The sequence below is a fragment of the Tympanuchus pallidicinctus genome, unplaced genomic scaffold (assembly GCF_026119805.1).
Source record: "Tympanuchus pallidicinctus isolate F22 unplaced genomic scaffold, pur_lepc_1.0 scaffold3, whole genome shotgun sequence".
NCBI classification, from domain to species: Eukaryota; Metazoa; Chordata; class Aves; order Galliformes; family Phasianidae; genus Tympanuchus; species Tympanuchus pallidicinctus.
This window is the reverse complement of record NW_026294747.1, coordinates 58,417,466-58,435,094: the sequence shown is the minus strand read 5'-3', so window position 1 is coordinate 58,435,094 and position 17,629 is coordinate 58,417,466. Positions and strand designations below refer to the sequence as shown.

Here is a 17,629-nt window from a genome sequence, read left to right as displayed (position 1 = left end):
CTCTATAGGTTTAGGAATTTTACATCCTTCTCTCTTCTCTGCTTTTTATTAAGTCTAATTACCTGATCTATAGTTCCAAATAAGAATCAATGGGGCTATATTACAACAAATTATTGTTGATTCTCTTTTTTAGAAAGGATCGGAAAGTGTTACTGAATATGACACTTCTAATTGCATAAAGAAAATTAGCTTTCCATTAGAGCTTGGGAGCCAATCCATTACCGAGGCTCAGTTCCTATTCTGCTGAGGATGTAACCTTTCTGTTTTCCACATATTTAGGATTTTTCCCACACTTTCACAGTGAGGTTTTGGTGCCAGAGTTTGTGAGATTGCACCCTGGCTGCAGGGATGGATATGCAGAGGTGTGCTCCGTGGGGCTCTGCAGTGTGCTGTTGCTCCCATTTGCAGTGTGTTCCATCCGATTAGCTGGATATTAATGTATTAAATATTCTTTCCCAGTAGCACCTGTGATTTTTCAAATTTAATAAAGAGTTTTGTGTTTTCCTGAGGTACCAGGGGAGGAATGTGGGAGCTGTAGCATAGTTTGCTGCCAGGACTCAATGCCTGCAGGGCAATGGCCTTCCCTCCTCCAGAAGAACTGCTGGTCCCTCGTTTTTCTCTCCCCCCTGAACTCTCTGGGTCTTCATCTCACTTGCTAAAATTAGGTGTCCACACATGCTAAGTGTGGAATAAGGCACTCCTGGGGCTGGCACGTCCTGTAGAACATCCATCTGAGCTCTGAAGCTACAGCAGGGAGATGGGATGTTTTGTAGGGCATCCAGAACAGGACTGAATGCCTTACAGTCAGGCAGCTGAATTTAGCCACTAGCTTTTCTCATCTATCCACCTCATCCAGGATTTTACTGTCTTATGCTTTGACACTGATGGCTTCGTCCCCTGTGTGCAGTAAGGCTGTAGCTGCCCACTGAGCCCATTCATACAGGACAAGCATCTTACATGGGTCTCCAGCTTCTTCCTCCCCTGGTGCGGTGCCTACAGAACCTGATGCTGAGATGCATTACTCTTTCTCTTAATATCCTTCCTGACACTCTTACTTGCTGAAAAAAATTAAGCTACGAGAAAGTACGAGTGAGTAATGGGTTATGAAACACCAAAATAATCTTTTTTTATCTAGTCTGCTCTGTGGTCACCTTGTATCCTGTGCAGCATAAACTAAAATGAGCTACAAAAAACACAGCACAAGGTCAGGCAGGCACAGCCCATGGAGGCTGGAACTGAGTCCACCCTGCGCACGTTACTCAGCTCTACCAGAGCCACCTCTCCAATAATCCCCCCCTCCACACACACAGTTTCTGGTAGCACAGTTAAGCCCAGCTTTGTAGGGTTGTTTAGGAAAGGTCAGAGCTAAACCAGAATGATTGGTGAAGGAAAAAACCAAAGTTCCTGCTGAGGGGCTGCCAGCAGGGGGGGAAACTTGTGGCAGCAGGGGGGAAATCCTGGGCCCCTTCCTTGTGAATCATAAATCACAGAACGGCCTGGGTTGGAAGGGACCTCAAGGATCACGAAGCTCCAACCCCCCTGTGCCATGCAGGGCCACCAACCTCCCCATTTCACAGCAGCCCAGGCTGCCCAGGGCCCCATCCAACCTGGCCTTCAACACCTCCAGGGATGGACGGGGCATCACAGCCTCTCTGGGCAGCTGTTCCAGCACCTCACCACTCTCACAGCACACAACTTCCCCCTGACATCCAACCTCCATCTGCCCTCCCTCAACTCCAAACCATTTCCCCTTGTCCTGCTGTTCTCCACCCTTTCCAAGAGTTGGCTCCCCTGCTCATTCTCTCTTCCAAAGAGTTGTCCTACCCTATGGGCATGGGGCACTGCAGGCAGCTGGGAGGGGGCTGTGTGGGTCACTGCCTATGGTATCACCATGTAACTGCCTCAAGGGGTTTGAAAACCAACAAATTACTCCTGTGGTCCTGGATTTCATCTCAAGAGGATTATTTTAATGAAGGAAATTCTTTATTTCTTTTTCTTCTAGGCTGTGTTTGCCACTTTCCGTGGTCTCTCATTTTGTGTCAGGTGTGCTTGAAGATCTGACACTGCTGGAAGTGTTGGAACAGGGAAAAATGGAATATGTGAACATCCTTTAATCACTTGGCAACTGTGGCAAGAGGGAAAAGACAATAATGGAGAAAAGAAATCAGAAAAATAACTGTGCTTTTAAAGTGCCTATGGAAGGGAAGCGTGACACACAGACACACTGCTTCATTTATTATGCACAAGATATGGCATGCTGAGCTGCTAATGAGATAGCAATTTGGAGGTCTGGGAAGTACTGGCTGTGCTCATGCCTACGAGAATCAATGGAAACCAATGAGTGAAGATTTACAAGGTATCAGAGTAAGAATTATGGAAACTGCTGTGCCTGGATGAGATGGCTGGGTCTTGCAGCAGAGCCTCCATTCTTCTTAAGGCTTAAAACTGTGAAATGTGTGCACAGCGTCTCTGCCAAACTGAAAAAAGAGCCATTTTCAATGACCTCTCGGTGAAACCCCTGCTTTTGTAATTACACGAGTTGATGTGTGCAGTACTGAGAGAGGGTGACAAATGGTGACTGGTGGGAGAAAAATGGAAACAGAAAACTGGGAGTACAGTAGAAGAGAATTCAGTACGCAATCCTAACTTCCCTGAAGAAGGGGAGGATGAATGTGCTTGGAGTGCAAAGGCAAAGAGACACAGCTTCCCTGCTTGCCCTAACGCAAGAACATGTAGCCATTTTCATTTCTGAGTTGGAACTTCATAAATACTTTAATTTATCGAGTTCCCACTGTTTCATGTTTGCATTCCAAGAAGATTTGTGTGAACATCACCTTGCATGAATTGCTCTCCAAACAGACTTTGGCATCTGTGATTGCTTGCCCCGCTGTGGAACGAAGCCGGTGTGACCTGACTTGCTCTGTCTGCTGTGAGCAAGGAACACTCCTGGATTACTTATGTGAAAAAACAGCCACGTTGAGCTGAATACCTCTGAAGACAAAAAGTTTTGCTTATGGCTATTAAAGAATCAAATAAAATAAATCACTTAAGCTGAATAAATCATTGATTATGGGTTACACGAGTGCTCCTCATTATTGGCTCCCTGGTGAAGAGAAAAGGACAATTTTATGTGATCTGACTGCTCAATTTGCAGTCTGGATCCGGCCCCAGGGCTTCCCAGAAATAAGTTACTGGGTGGGAAAATGAAGGTAGGCAGCGACCCAGCGCACAGCACACGGCACTGTGACATGTGCCACCCACTGCTGCTGGCCTGGGAGTGCCAGGGCTGCTGTGACAGCACTGTGTGTCTGGGGCTCATCCCATACACACCCCAGGGATGGAGCCTTCTCCACCTCAGTGCCCCAGGAGCCCCTGGGTGCTGTGAGCATCCTCCAGCTGCCAGCCCTGCACTGGGATCATTGGGAGCAAAAGGAGAGACAGACAAAGTCCCTGTTCCTGATGCTCCATCCCTGGAGGTGTTCAGGGTCAGGTTGGATGGGGCCCTGGGCAGCCTGGGCTGCTGTGAAATGTGGAGGTTGGTGGCCTCGCATGCAGTGGGGGGGTTGGAGCTTCGTGATCCTTGAGGTCCCTTCCAACCCGGGCTGTTGTGTGATTCTATGAAGCTGGGTGGCTCAGAGTGACCTCTGCACCTCACCATGCTGGTAGGAGCCCCAGCTGCCAGGCAGCCCAGAACATGTAATAGATAATATGCATTTATTTCAGCCTTGGATCGAGGAAGTGCATACATAAAAACTTGGGCCCTTACAGCTTCTGGATTGATGATGCAGTCTCAAAATCGGAGGCTGTCTCTGGCAAGAGAGAGCAAAAAGCTGCTGGCAAAAAGGTATTAACTTCACTATGCTGCATTTTATGAGGTAACAAAGAGTGTCTTGGTTCTGTGCCTTGAAAGTAAATAGAACAATATTTCAGTCCTCCTTATTCAGTTGTCCAAATGCACATAACCGATTTTTGCAGATAAGGATTTATGTTCACTTGTCAGCAACTAATAAAGTAGAGCAATTGAGACTGCCATTTATTTCAGTGCTGTTGCCTTTGCTTCAGCATCCTTGTGTACACTGCGTGGTGCCTGCCTTCAGGTTTTACTGAGCAATATGCTCCCTTGGCAGATTTGGGATTGCTGTGCGCTGTGTGTCCCAGTGGTGGTGTTCAGAGGGCTCTGCAGAGCAGCTGGCTGCTCGTGGAGCAGCTGCTCTTGGCACAGCTGGGGCACAGGACAAGGACTGCTCTTCCCTTCCTCCTTCCCTTCCCCTGACCTCCAAGGGCTGTACCTGCCAGTCTAATTCTTCGAGTGTCTGCTGGTAGTCATTACAGGATACATAGATTGCTGAGCTAAACTGGGCTTAAATCATTCCTTTGGCTCTCTTTGCTTGTTTTTCAGTCTGAGACTTAGTTCTGCTTGGGGCATTTCCTATATGACTCAGCAGCAGGGTGTCGATTTAATAACCTCTGAGACAGGGAGACCTCTCTCTGGAGGGGTCCTAAATTGCTGCAGCCTGCACCAGAATCCCAGGGCACTGCCATTCTTGTTGGTTTTTTCTATTTTTCGTTTGGATTTGTTTCTAATGGATGCACATTCCAGTGGTTGGTCATGGAGACTCCTGCATTAATGTTCTTCTGTTGCAGCTCCATACAGCACCAGATGAGAAATATCAGATGTGCAGTGCTCTTGCCAGTATCAATCCATATCATTTTCTGTGTTTGTGAACTCTGCATGAAGATGAAATAAAGTTATCAGACTGCACATGGGATACTTGCACATATTAACATCTGCCAGTGCTGTTGGTGGCACCGTCAGCAGGAGATCCTTTGGAGCCCTTCCTCATCTACTGTGTGTCAGGAATGACGGTGCATCGTCTGCAAAGGGGATCTGCCAATGGGTCCAAGTGATCAGAAAATCCCTGGCTACATCCCCTACAGTGCTCAGCTCATGTGGCAATGGGTGCTGCAGAGGTGGGCAGTGAGTGCTGCAGAGGTGGGCAGTGGGTGCTGCAGAGGTGGGCAGTGGGTGCTGCAGAGGTGGGCAGTGGGTGCTGCAGAGGTGGGCAGTGGGTGCTGCAGAAGTGGGCAGTGGGTGCTGCAGAGGTGGGCAGTGGGTACTGCAGAGGTGGGCAATGGGTGCTGCAGAGGTGGGCAGTGGGTGCTGCAGAAGTGGGCAGTGGGTGCTGCAGAGGTGGGCAGTGGGTGCTGCAGAGGTGGGCAGTGGGTGCTGCAGAAGTGGGCAGTGGGTGCTGCAGAGGTGGGCAGTGGGTGCTGCAGAGGTGGGCAATGGGTGCTGCAGAGGTGGGCAGTGGGTGCTGCAGAGGTGGGCAATGGGTGCTGCAGAGGTGGGCAGTGGGTGCTGCAGAGGTGGGCAATGGGTGCTGCAGAGGTGGGCAGTGGGTGCTGCAGAGGTGGGCAGTGGGTGCTGCAGAGGTGGGCAGTGGGTGCTGCAGAGGTGGGCAATGGGTGCTGCAGAGGTGGGCAATGGGTGCTGCAGAGGTGGGCAGTGGGTGCTGCAGAGGTGGGCAGTGGGTGCTGCAGAGGTGGGCAGTGGGTGCTGCAGAGGTGGGCAATGGGTGCTGCAGAGGTGGGCAGTGGGTGCTGCAGAGGTGATGGGCACTGCAGTGCTGGGCTCTGGGCATTGTGGAGCTGTGCCATGGCACTGTGGAGGTGAATGATGAGCACTGCAAAGCTGAGCCTTGGGCATCATGGAGCCAAGCAGGGAACGCATACAGCCCTGAAGGGGCACACAGACTTTGTCACACAGCAAGACCACGTGTGGGCATGCAGGCAGCCAGCACAGGGTTCTCGATTCCTTTGTCAGCATAATTCAGAAAGAAAAGAGGCTTCTACGCTTCAGTGGCCCAGTTTTTAAAGATTATTTTTTCATGTTTTATTCAGCTGGAATTTATATTACAGCTACTAGTTCCTTGGGAGGAAATATAAATCGATCCAGACTAACACTGGCCGGTTCATCCTCAGAACTGTCTTTATAAAGAATTACTCTGCAGAGACAGAGCGCAGCAATGTTAGCAGAAGAGCTGCTGAAAAGCCCTGGGGGTCCTTGCAGCTGCTGGCTCAGAGTCTGGTTTACGGCTACTTTGTTCTCATCTAATGTTAATGGCACTGCACTAATTTCTGAGGATCACCACTGAAGAGCAACTGAGGATGAGACCGCTGGGATCCTGATCTGGCGTCACTGTTGGTAAAGGATGAGCTGGTAGGGAAAGGGCTGCCATGCCCACTTAGGTTTGGGAAGCAGAATTCTGAGAATGCTTTTGCTCCAGGTCTTTTTCAGAGAAAGTTTCAAAGGAACTGAAGAATGTTTATGGTTTTCTCAAAATGCTGCAACCTTTTAGATACATTTTTTCTAGCACGTATACATTCTTTATTCTTCTAATATCATCCCATCAAAGTTTCCTGATGGAAATTCCTTCAGATTTGCTTTTATAAAGGTTGCAAAATGAAGCCAGTGTTGAAAGATCGGAACTTCTCTATGCACGTATTTGTTTTCATGACATAATTCATCTTGATAAAGAAGTGCAACTACGTCCAATTGAAATGCACGTCCCAGGTGCCAGCAGATAGGGGAGAAGCAGTGAGAAACCTCAACTTCTGTGGTTTGTATTACAGGGGATGATTTTGAAGCACAAGTGGTGAAAAAAATGAACTCAACTTTGCTTCTGAATAGCAGTGGCTGATGTGTCTGTCCATCGTTATTTACTGGGGGGGAGAAAAGGACAACAGGTAAGCAACTTTTTGGACGCACTGTGAGTAAAGCGGAAGGCTGGAGGAGATCCCGGGTTTGGTGTTTGTGCAGACGCAGGGATTGTCCTGGTGCAGAATCACCCACATTCACCTGAGCACTGCAGCTCTGCCCTGCGTAGTGCCCTGCTGTGCCCAGTGCTGGCACTCATCCTCTGGCTCATGGACTTCACGTTTTGGCCGTTCTCCTTCTGCAAGGACTGAGCCCATGTGGGCTGCGAGCAGACAAAGCAGTGAAGCGAGCCCTGCCAGGATGCCTGCTCCTGTTACTGACTGCAGAGCTCAGGGCTTGATGATTACAAAAGTTTCTGGGGAATTACAGTATTAACCTCTGCCTACATCTCTGTTGTCTGTTGTTCTTCCCTCCCAGTTGTCCTTTTCCCTTCAACAGCTTTGTTCTTCTCCTCATGTTTATTCCTGGGGTGTCTGCAGATGTCAGTCATATCCTTACTCAACCATTGAGTTGGTGTTTATGCCACACTCAATAAGTCAAAAACTTCTTGTTGCCCCTGGTGGAATGCCCTGCCCGCTCTCCTTGTCCTGCTTGACATCAGTTCTATCTGATGCTTTCCCTGCACAGCTTTATACATTATTCCAGTAGAGTTTTCTCCAGAGATTTGTGCAGTGGAATTATAATGGAATAGGTGGGGGCTGCCCGTCACAGCTTCCCAGAACACACTCTCTCTTTACAGAACATTTCCCTGTTAGCATTCATCTTTTCTCATGCTAGTTAGGAACCCTGCAGGGCTACCTGGTGAGCGGCAGTTGATACAAATACATTTCAAATCATTGGATTTTGAAATACAGCATAAGCCCAGCACATCTGCAGAAGCAGCGCTCTGTGAAAGGTGTGCTGCAGGTCAGAGCTCGGCTGCAGTCACTGCTGAGTGGAGGTCCAACACTTGTCCCACCTGGAGCAGCAACGTGTGTGAGAGTGCCTAAAAAGGGCAGTGAGGCCATGGCACTGCCTGGAGCTGTGGGTGCCCCATTGCTGGAGGTGCAAAAGGCTGTGGATGGGCCCTGGGAAGCCTGAGCTGGGGGGGACCCAGCCCAGGGCAGGGCTTGGGGTTCCTTCCAACTCAGCATCAATAGGACAAGGGGAATGGCTTTAAACTGAGCCAGGGGAGGTTTGGATTGGATATGAGGAGGAAGTTTTGGAGGCAGAGGGTGGTGAGGCACTGGCACAGGTTGCCCAAGGAGGCTGTGGATGCCCCATCCCTGCAGGCATTCAAGGCCAGGCTGCATGTGGCTCTGGGCAGCCTGGGCTGCTGGTTGGCGACCTGCACACAGCAGGGCTTGGAGCTGGATGAGCGCTGTGCTCCTGTGCAACCCAGGCCATTCTATGGCTCTATGATTCTATGGTTCCATGATTCTATGATTCTGTGAACGTGCTGTGGTTCTAAGATTCTGAAGACTGAGCTGGGGCTCAATGCTGCCAGGGGCTCCATTTGGTTTATTGGGAGTCTCACAGAGTGGGTGGTGAGCTCTGGGGATGCAACACAAGGATGTGTGGGGTGGCAGGGCAGGGCTGCAGTTCCACCAGACATGGCAGAGCCCATCCCTGGGTCTCCAACACTCATCCCATCTTCCACCAAGACAGATTCATCAGAGCTGCCTTCCACACTTGCTTTCCATTCTGATATGACCCTGCAGGACTGCCCGCCTCACCCCATGGGGTACGCTGTGATTTCGGGTCAGTAATTCAGAGCTGGGCAGTTAACTCTGAAATGAAATATAATTAATTTTTCTCATTCTCCACATCCCCCCAGAGTTCCTGGGAGTTCGGTGAGGCAGCACCAAGCAGAACTGCTGCGGCCATCCTGCTGCTCTGTGCCATGCATTGAGCTGCACTGCCTGAGAGGTGCTGTGTGGAAGGAAGATTTCTCCAGGCTGCACACCGGTATTGTTTTCAGAAAAAAAAATACTATTTGTAATAATGTTTGTGTCTCAAAAATAATTAAGTTGGCAGGAAGTTAAAAAGAGAATGGAATGAAGAGGTTTGAGGGCTGGTTTCCAGTTCTCATTTCTCTGTCTTTATCTCACAAGTAAAGACTGCACACAGGTGTCAAATGAGAAGACTGCTCATAATTACACTCCTTAAACACTTAATAACATTTTCTTAAATTAATATATTCCCCATCTGTGTAGCATTGAAGACATTCAGCTCATAATATTGCCTAGTTTATCAGTGTCAAATGACACATACTCAATCCATTGGAGAATATTATCAACAGATAGAGTCTTAACGTGCATTATTGCTCATTCAGCTAATGAGTATGATTCAGGCTAGTACTTATAATTAATAACAGGACTAAAATACCAGTTATGATGGTGGTGCTAAGGTAGCTTTGTGCACAAGCACAAGGAAGCCCAGCAGCAGCAATAGCTGAGTCCCGGGTCCTTCAGCCAGGATTAGTGTGTTTGTGAGGAGCTGCTGCACTGGAACATTGTAGCCAGCTAGGAAACAACTTGTTTCTATTTCACTTCCCCTTTCTCTCTCTCTCTTTCTCTTTCTTTCTTTCTTTCTTTCTTTCTTCCTTCCTTCCTTCCTTCCTTCCTTCCTTCCTTCCTTCCTTCCTTCCTTCCTTCCTTCCTTCCTTCCTTCCTTCCTTCCTTCCTTCCTTCCTTCCTTCCTTCCTTCCTTCCTTCCTTCCTTCCTTCCTTCCTTCCTTCCTTCCTTCCTTCCTTCCTTCCTTCCTTCCTTCCTTCCTTCCTTCTCTCTTTCTCTCTCTCTTTCTCTCTTTCTTTCAGACTTGAATGATCTGCACCTAAAGGAATTTAAGAAGTGCTCCCCAGAGCACAGCCCTGCTTTAGCCCCCTGAGGGAAGGGTCTGACTCTGCTCTTGGTCTCTCCTGCCTCCCACACACGATAACATTCCATGGGATTTATATCACAGAACCACAGCATGGCCTGGGTTGCACAGGAGCACAGCGCTCATCCAGCTCCAACCCCTGCTGTGTGCAGGTCGCCAACCAGCAGCCCAGGCTGCCCAGAGCCACATCCAGCCTGGCCTTGAATGCCTGCAGGGATGGGGCATCCACAGCCTCCTTGGGCAGATTTGACAGGCCCTGTGTCTGAACACATGGCTTTTGCTAAGGAGTGCCTTGTGGCAGCAGCAGCAATTACATGGCAATACTTGCACATGGGTACAGCTGATCGTGCCCCGGAATCAGGACACAGACAAGGTTATGTTCAAGGTCCCTCCTACGCTTTTATCACCCTGAGTCACGCAAAAACCGTGGCCTGTTTTCTACTTAGGCATTTATATCTGATGAAAGCACATCTCCTCAGCTCTCCCGCTGCAGGATTAGCCCATGGCTGGTCTAGGGAGAGTGATTATTGCTCAGTGGCAACAGCGAGCAGAACAGGCAGCACGCTGCCTACCCACGGGGATTGGCGTCGCCATCCACAAATCCCAGAGGTGCAGACAGGGCAGACAGCAGTGGGAGCAGTGACACACGCACCTCCATGGAGAACCTGTGCTGTCAGCAGGTGTGTGCTGGGCAGGCAGCCCTGTGCTGGGGCTGGAGGTGCTGTGACCCCGCTCTGCCTCGCTCATATGGGCTCAGGACGGGCATCAGAGCAACTTCCACCCTGCTGTGCCACAGGCACTGCTGCCTCTCTGCTGTTGTGTTGGAGCTGCAGAGATCCTGGCGGGCAAAATATACTCCTGGGTTGTTCTATTTTTACTTTTATACTTTATTGCTCTGTATTCTGAGGTCTCTTTGCTTTGTTATATTGCTTATCCATGTGAGAAAAATATCTGCGAGGAAAAATGTCAGAGCAATAGGAATGACAGTTTTGTTTTTGCTCAATTCCTGGTGTTTGGGGACTTTTGGGGGCTTGTTTTCGTTGTGTTTTGGTTTTGGTCTTGTAATTGCAGACTTATCACTGCTGAGCCCAGGCTGTGTGCCAGCCATTGGTCTAATTTTTTTCCAGCTGATGGAAATTTTTTGTAATGACATTTTTTAGTGAAAGTGAAATACAGGTGGGAGTGGGGGAAATTACCATGCGGTACAGCACAGAGCGGGCCAGCTCCTGCACGCTTCCCAAGCCAAACCTCTGGCCTGAACAGCCATGCACCACTGCATCATGCAGAGCTGCTCACAGCCGTGCTGGGAACACCTCCAGCCCACCATGCACAGCTCGGAGTGCCTCAGTGCTGATTTCAACAAGGGGCTCTGGGTGCTGATGACTGCCTGCCAGCACGACCTGCCTGGCAAAGTGAGTGTTCTCATATAGCACTTTTTTTTTGAGGCAGAATAACAAAGGACTTGTGAAAGCAGGTAAAATAAGAGCATTTTTCCCTTCAGCAGCATCTTTCCCAGCAGGATCTAGCGGATTGTTGCTGTGAAGGGAAGGAGCCAGGTGATGGAGATGTCAATGGGGTGGAGCACATATGATTCTCAGGGTCCCTGCTGCCCCTTGGCTGGCCCCAGCTGCAGGGTGCTACGTCCCTGGATGTCCTTGGAGACCCCATTCCAGTGCCTGCCCCGCAGCCACCTCCAGGTGCTGCCCACCAGGGTGACCGTGGCTCCTTGACCCTCTGGGGTACAGAGCCCTGCGTGACACTGGAAGGTTCTCGGATCTGGGTCTGCCTTTGCCACCACCAGAAGCATCAGTCCTGCCGACAGAGCTGCAGGAGAACTGGAAAGGGAATATAGATAGTACAGCACAGGTAGGGGCAGCCTGAGCCCAGCCGTGTGGGTCTGGAGTTGCTCAGCCCTGAGGTAATTGGGGGTGGACGAAGGAGGCTCCGCGGGGGCCTCACAGACAGCAATTTAAGCTGCTCATGGGGCTGTGTGCCATCCTGCAGCCTCCCTGCCCCAGGGCAGGTTCCTTGGGTTTGGCCCAGAAACAACAGTGATTAGGCAAATATACAGCTCTTACACTGTCACCAGGAAGAAGTATACAACCGCCGCTCCATTCATCTATTTACAATAGTCTACTAGCCAATAAAATATGTTTGAAGTACAGATTAAAAAACCAGGATGGCTGGAACAAAATACAGCCCTCGTCAGTGCAATCTAATAGATTGATTTGATGGAACAACTCATTTTATTAATTTTCTAAGCAAAAGTCCATGGGCCTCAGTAAAACATACCAAGAAGTAAAAACTTGAGTAACTGTGGCCAGGTCACAGGATGAGCAATAGAGCTGGGCTCCTGTCCTGCTCTGCTCCACGCTCCGTGTTTGTGTGTGCCTACCAGTGTCTTCAGCAGCTTCTCTTTATTTGTAACTCAAAGGGCCCGTGCAATTTATTTCCCCCTCAGTATAGCCTTTACTGCATAATAAATAGCAAAGTCAGTGATTACTGTTTGAACCCAGTGACTGTAAGACTAACGTGGCTTACAAATTTAATTAAAATGGAGGCTTCACGGGGGAATTAATGGAGACTTGTCAGGAATTTGCATAACGTCACTCACTTTAAGCCTATGCTTCAGATGTGATTTGAGGTGGATGGTTCACTGTGCTGTTTACTGGCAGTGCAAGGTGGTCAAAGTGCCCCTGTTTTGTGCATTAACAGAGCCAAGAAAGGGAATCCTTGGAGGGGCAGTGATCTGCCCATGTGATTCCCATTTACTGAAGCTGATTATGCTGTCTTCTCTTCCTGTTTAGAAAGCACATACAGAGAGAGTACTTTCAATGCTGAAAAACGTCAAATGCCGATTTTCTTCTTTCCTCAAAATCCTCCTTCCTTTCCCAGGATGTTCTTGACAACTCACCAGTGCCTCCCCCAGCCCGATGACTTGTCTGGCCTTTTCTCCTTCCAGGCAAAACACGCCTTCCATCCCACTTCCAGCTAAATGTGAATGTGAGCCCTGTGTGCTGCTCACGACTGTTTCTGCGTTTGACAAACGTGGGTCCTGAAGGATGTGTGAGAACTTGGCAGAGCCCAGAGATGACTCACGGCTATGAGGTATGTCCCAAAAACAGTAGGAAAAAGGAAAACAAAAGGCAATAGCAAGACACTTTTCCTATGAGAAGAGACTGAGAAGCCATATGGTTTTCAAAAAGACAAAGAGGGAGATGGCAGAAACTGATCAAAATAGAGAACAAAACAACGTCCGTGAAATTCGAATCACATCTTGTACAACCTGCAGCTCGCTGTGGGACATTGCTGCTATGCAAAGTTGTGCAAACCAAGAAACCAACTTGATATTAGGGCAAACCAGAGCTTCTATAGTTTCTCACAGAGATTTACAAAGAACGTCATTCTCACCTACCAGGAATTAAGACACCCTCTAGCAAAAATTATCCTGAATGAAACCAACAGTAATGTGAGAAGACCACAGCTGACTTTACAGGCAAACTTGCATTCTGGAGCTGCTCTTCTTCTCATTTTTTTCCTGCTTTACTTCACCTATGAGCACACATCCCCTTTTCTGTTCATAAGCTCTTCTCAGTACAGTTTCCAGATCTGCCACATAGGCAGTGAAGTGTGTGGAAGAAAAAGAGCTACAGGAGGAAGGGAAAATGTTGGGATCTCAGTGTCTCGTTCATCTCACTCTGGAGCTTCATCACAGCTGCAGAGCAACCAGGCAACTCATTTTTTCCAGTAGTTCTTGATGTCCCAAGAGTTTCGTAAAAAGCCAATCTGCAGGCTCCGAGGCTGTGGTGGGTCAGGCACATATCTGCAACATTTAGTTCTTGCCAATGGCAAGAGGCTGTACACAAGCCAATGGCACAGACAAGGCATGGCAATTTCGGTCTACATCTGCACAGTGCATTGGGCAGAAGGGAAAGGTGTCTCGGGTCACCAAAATGGAGACTTTAGAGGGAAAAATTATGGCAATGGGGGTGCCTGTGAGAGATGGGAGACTTCTGCCCTCTCACCTCCGCAGAGGTGAGCCTAGTAATAATGCTTGTTCTCCCTTCATTGTTTTATTTTTCTGATGTTATGTCACAGTAAACACGTTCAGTTTTACACTCAACAAAGGTTTCCTTCTATTTGTATTTAGGGGACTTCAAAACACTTGACATGCTGAAGAGGAACAGTCTGGAGACTTCCATTAATTCATCCGATGAGAAAATATTTGATGAATGTTGCAGCTGTACTCCTGCACTGTGTCGGAAGAAAATAATTGATGGATTTCCTCATTTTTCTCCTCTGTGCAGCACACTGCCTCTGATGTGGGAGGTTCTGGAGGAGCTAGAAGCTGACAACTCCCATCCGTCTCTCCTCTGCCCAACTCTCTGCAGCCTCTGTATGTATAGAGCCTGACAGCCGATATTTCAGCCCAGCATTGATTTTTCTCTTCAGACTCGAGTAACTGTGACCAAACACACAGCAACCTTTGTTTTAGCTGATCCTACCTCATTAGCTGTTGCCAACACACCTATGGCATTTGAATCACTTGGGCCAAAGCTCTGTTCCCCCCACTTACTGGAACAGAATAGTTTTTAAGAACTTAGATTGCTCTCAAAGGAGCCCACCCAACATCTGATGTAGTACAGTATCTCAGAATGAGCAAAATGATCAGTGTTGCCTAATGTCATCGTAAGTCTTCTCCTACCTGAAAGATACAGCATGCTAAGAGCAGGTCCCAGGTCTGCGCTGTCATGGAGTTGTCATCTTGCTCTGGCCTGGATGTTGCTGGGCTCTGTGCTCAAGACCTCACGGGAACACGGTTTTCTTGAGCTTCTCTCTGTTGAATCCACACATAGACTGCGTTCAGATTTCAGGTCCAGCCAACCCTCTGGTGACCTTCCTCTTCCTCAGACACTGGCAGCCTCAGGCTCGGTCACGGCCTCCCCTTTGCTCAGAGTCACAGTGCCAAGGTGTTCTCATTTACACTTGAAGTCTACTTCAGCAGTAAGCAGGCTCAAGCTGGTCACTGCTTCTGAAATGGTGATTCTTGACCTTAGATAGCCCGGGTAAAAACACACAGCTCGATATGTAAGGAAGGAAGTAAGAAAGACTGAGGGCTGTTTCATGCTTCAGCTTCCTGCTCAACTGCAAATCTACTCTTGATTTTTCTTTAGAAGTGGTTCCAATTGTGTCCACAAAGATACACCATCCTGCTTGTTTTATTCATTCATAAAAATCACACATTTCCTCTCTTTTTCTTTGAAGTTCTAAATCACTGTTCCCTAAAGTAACCAAAAAGAGAGCCTAGCAGTAATTTCAGGTCTGTTTGTTTGTCAAATCACACCACTCATACGTGAGGTGCAGAGTTTTATTATCAAACTCTTTGCAATTTCAACCAAGTTGAGGCTGGAAAGACTGACAACACAAGAAAACATACAAAGGCACTCATAGCTCAATGCAGGTAACAGGATAGATAGAAATATAGATTGCAGTGTTTATAGTTATATTTCTTTGCTATTTAAAGCCTAGAGAAAGCCATCTCTTAGGATGCTGGATGAGGTACTTACCATTGTTCAGAAGAGTTGTACAAGACCTCAGAAAGAATACTGTCATGCCCTTCCAATAGAAACAACTGCAGAGCAATCTTCCTCTCTGCATTCTTCAACAGAGGTTCTGTTTGGCCTCTCTGTCCCGAATTCAGCATCCTAACTAAGAGCACAGATGGCAGCATCCACCAGGTGGGTAGCAGTATTTAATCTCATGCACCATTTACAATGTGCTGCAGTCGGCAGGCTGAGCAAAGCTAATGAGACAGGAGGCTGTGGGGTGTAAGTGCAGAGAGTGGGGCACAGAGTCAACCACAGGTGTGCTGAGTGATTCGTGCTTTGGCAAAACAGCTGCTGTCATGGGCCTCCTCCTTCCTGGCCGTGGCTCTGAGTCACTTAGCACAGCAAAAGAAAGAAAAAAAGTGTGTAAAAATATATGTGAGCTAAGAATTGGTAGCTCTTCAGCTCTGCCCATTTGTGTTATTCTAGCATCGCCATCTTCATTTTGTTTCAAAGCAATAAGCAAAAATAGACAAATTATATGGTTGTGCAGGACTACATCTCAGAACCTGCAGCTTCTCTCCCATCTAATGAGCACAAGGTGGGACATCAGAGATCAGGAAGGATTAAAACTGGACTGCGTACCTCTGGCCAAAAAGAAAGAAAAATAATACCCTGGTCACACCAGCAGCCCCACCTCTGCATGGCAGAACTCCTCATGCTGGATTTCTGCCATCTTCTGCAGACTTCAAGATAATAAATTAAAAGGCCTAAAAAAAAAAAAAAAAAAAAAGAAAGAAAAATATCCTGCCATTGTATTCATTTATTTTTCCAAAGCCAGCTCCATACATCACTAACAAATAATAAAAATCTGCGGGTTGGGTAAAAAATGTTGTCTCAAGTGTAAGCATTATATTTACAGAATTACTTTTTTTACAGATTAAAACCCAGCCTTATGGTTTTGGAATTAAACAGCCATATTTGCCAAGTGAGTCGAAAGGGCCTCGTGGAATGACATGCTGATGATGTTGACTTTCCATGTCCCACAAGACATCACTATTCCAGGCCCTTCCACAGACACATTACTGGTAGCCCTTACGCTTGTCTCCATGCCTCGTGCTCCCTGTGCCCTAAATACAACCAGAGGCAGAGCTGAACGCTGACCTGCTGTGTGGTGGAAGATCCTGCTCTCAACCCCCCATCAGCTACGTGGGTTCCATCAGTGGACCGAGCTCCAAGGGGTCTTTGCAAAACAAGATACAAGGTGCATGTCTGACAAGATACCGTTCACCTGAAAGCTGAGCTCATGGGCCATCAGATCACATTCTAGAGGGAGGCTGAATTTCACAGGTACCCACAGAAGACCTCATAGATTGGGATGGCCATCTGCTTGCAAGCAGGACAAGTCAGAAAATCATTAACAATGAGTAAAGATGATTAGCTGTCCAAAGCACAGAGCTGTTACACATTCACCCGTGGTTTGCTGAAAAAGGGAAAAAAGTGGAGCATAAAAGTGAGGCTTTGTTCTGCTTTGGCTGCCGAAGTGTTGAGCCAGATGTCTAGGTAGGAAGCAAGACTGGAAACTTCTGCTGAAGAGCCGTTTGGAAACTGCCTTCACTACAATCTTGATGTATGAGGCATGCTGTAGAATATAAAATCCTCTAGCTGTGAACTGTGTGAATAGGAATCAAAGAGGAAAACATGGACAGAAGAGAGAGGAGAGAACTGGTACTTTATATTAAAGACTCCTTCACTGTTTTCAGTCAAACTGCTGATTAGGACAACCAAGAGACAAAGTCAGTGCTTACCAGTCTCACGTGAAAGACCCTACATTGTAGGCATCATTATGACAGGTGAAGATTCACCGCTCGTCAGAAATCTGTGGTTACTCTAAAATCACTTATAACCTGATTATGGGTTATATGCTTGGATGCAGAATAGGAAAATACATCCTTTGTTTTAGGACTTTCTTTCACCTTGCTTAATTCCAGTACAGCTGCATAGAAACTCACAGGGTCAGGGGAATGCAAACTGCACGCAGGAAGGAAGTTTGGGTCCTGAGCACAGCAGCACCACAGCTGGGAAACACTGACATGGAAAGGGCAACTGTGTCACTGTGTGTTCATGAGGAGATCAGTGAGGGAGGAAGGTTTTGCCTGCGCCTGGTTTAGAAGGCAGCTCAAAATCTAGCGAGAGGATAACAAATAACCAGAAAAACCCCAGCTGATGAACTATCCTGCAGTGACAGATCTAAAGAGTTTCTTCTAGGTTTTTTTTTTTTCCAAACACAGAAATGACAACAACAATAAATCATCACTTTCATTTGTAAAAGCACCCAGCCCTAAACAAGTTTGATACTTACAGGAAAAGACCTGATAAGAACCAGAGGCAGGGCATCAATATCCACATAAGGCAAACGGCTTGTGATGGGGAGCAGCAACAAGAACTGTGTGGTTGGGAAGAACCTGCAAAAAGGAACGTGGAGGATGTGCAGGCTTATCTTAA

The 17,629-nt window shown here is 47.8% G+C and overlaps 2 long non-coding RNA genes across 2 annotated transcripts in view; both read right to left on the bottom strand.

Moving 5' to 3' along the window:
• Positions 1–1,488: 1,488 nt before the first annotated feature.
• LOC128087260 (uncharacterized) overlaps positions 1,489–17,629 on the bottom strand; it is a 345,044-nt gene continuing 328,903 nt past the window's right edge. The window contains exon 3 of the long non-coding RNA XR_008209722.1: positions 1,489–1,562. This is a non-coding gene — a long non-coding RNA (uncharacterized LOC128087260). The remainder of the gene's footprint in view (positions 1,563–17,629) is intronic.
• Positions 11,919–17,597, bottom strand: LOC128087265 (uncharacterized). The gene is made up of 3 exons (XR_008209730.1): positions 17,487–17,597; positions 16,289–16,510; positions 11,919–15,894 (listed from the first exon to the last, which is right to left on the bottom strand). It is a non-coding gene; the product is annotated as an uncharacterized LOC128087265 (long non-coding RNA).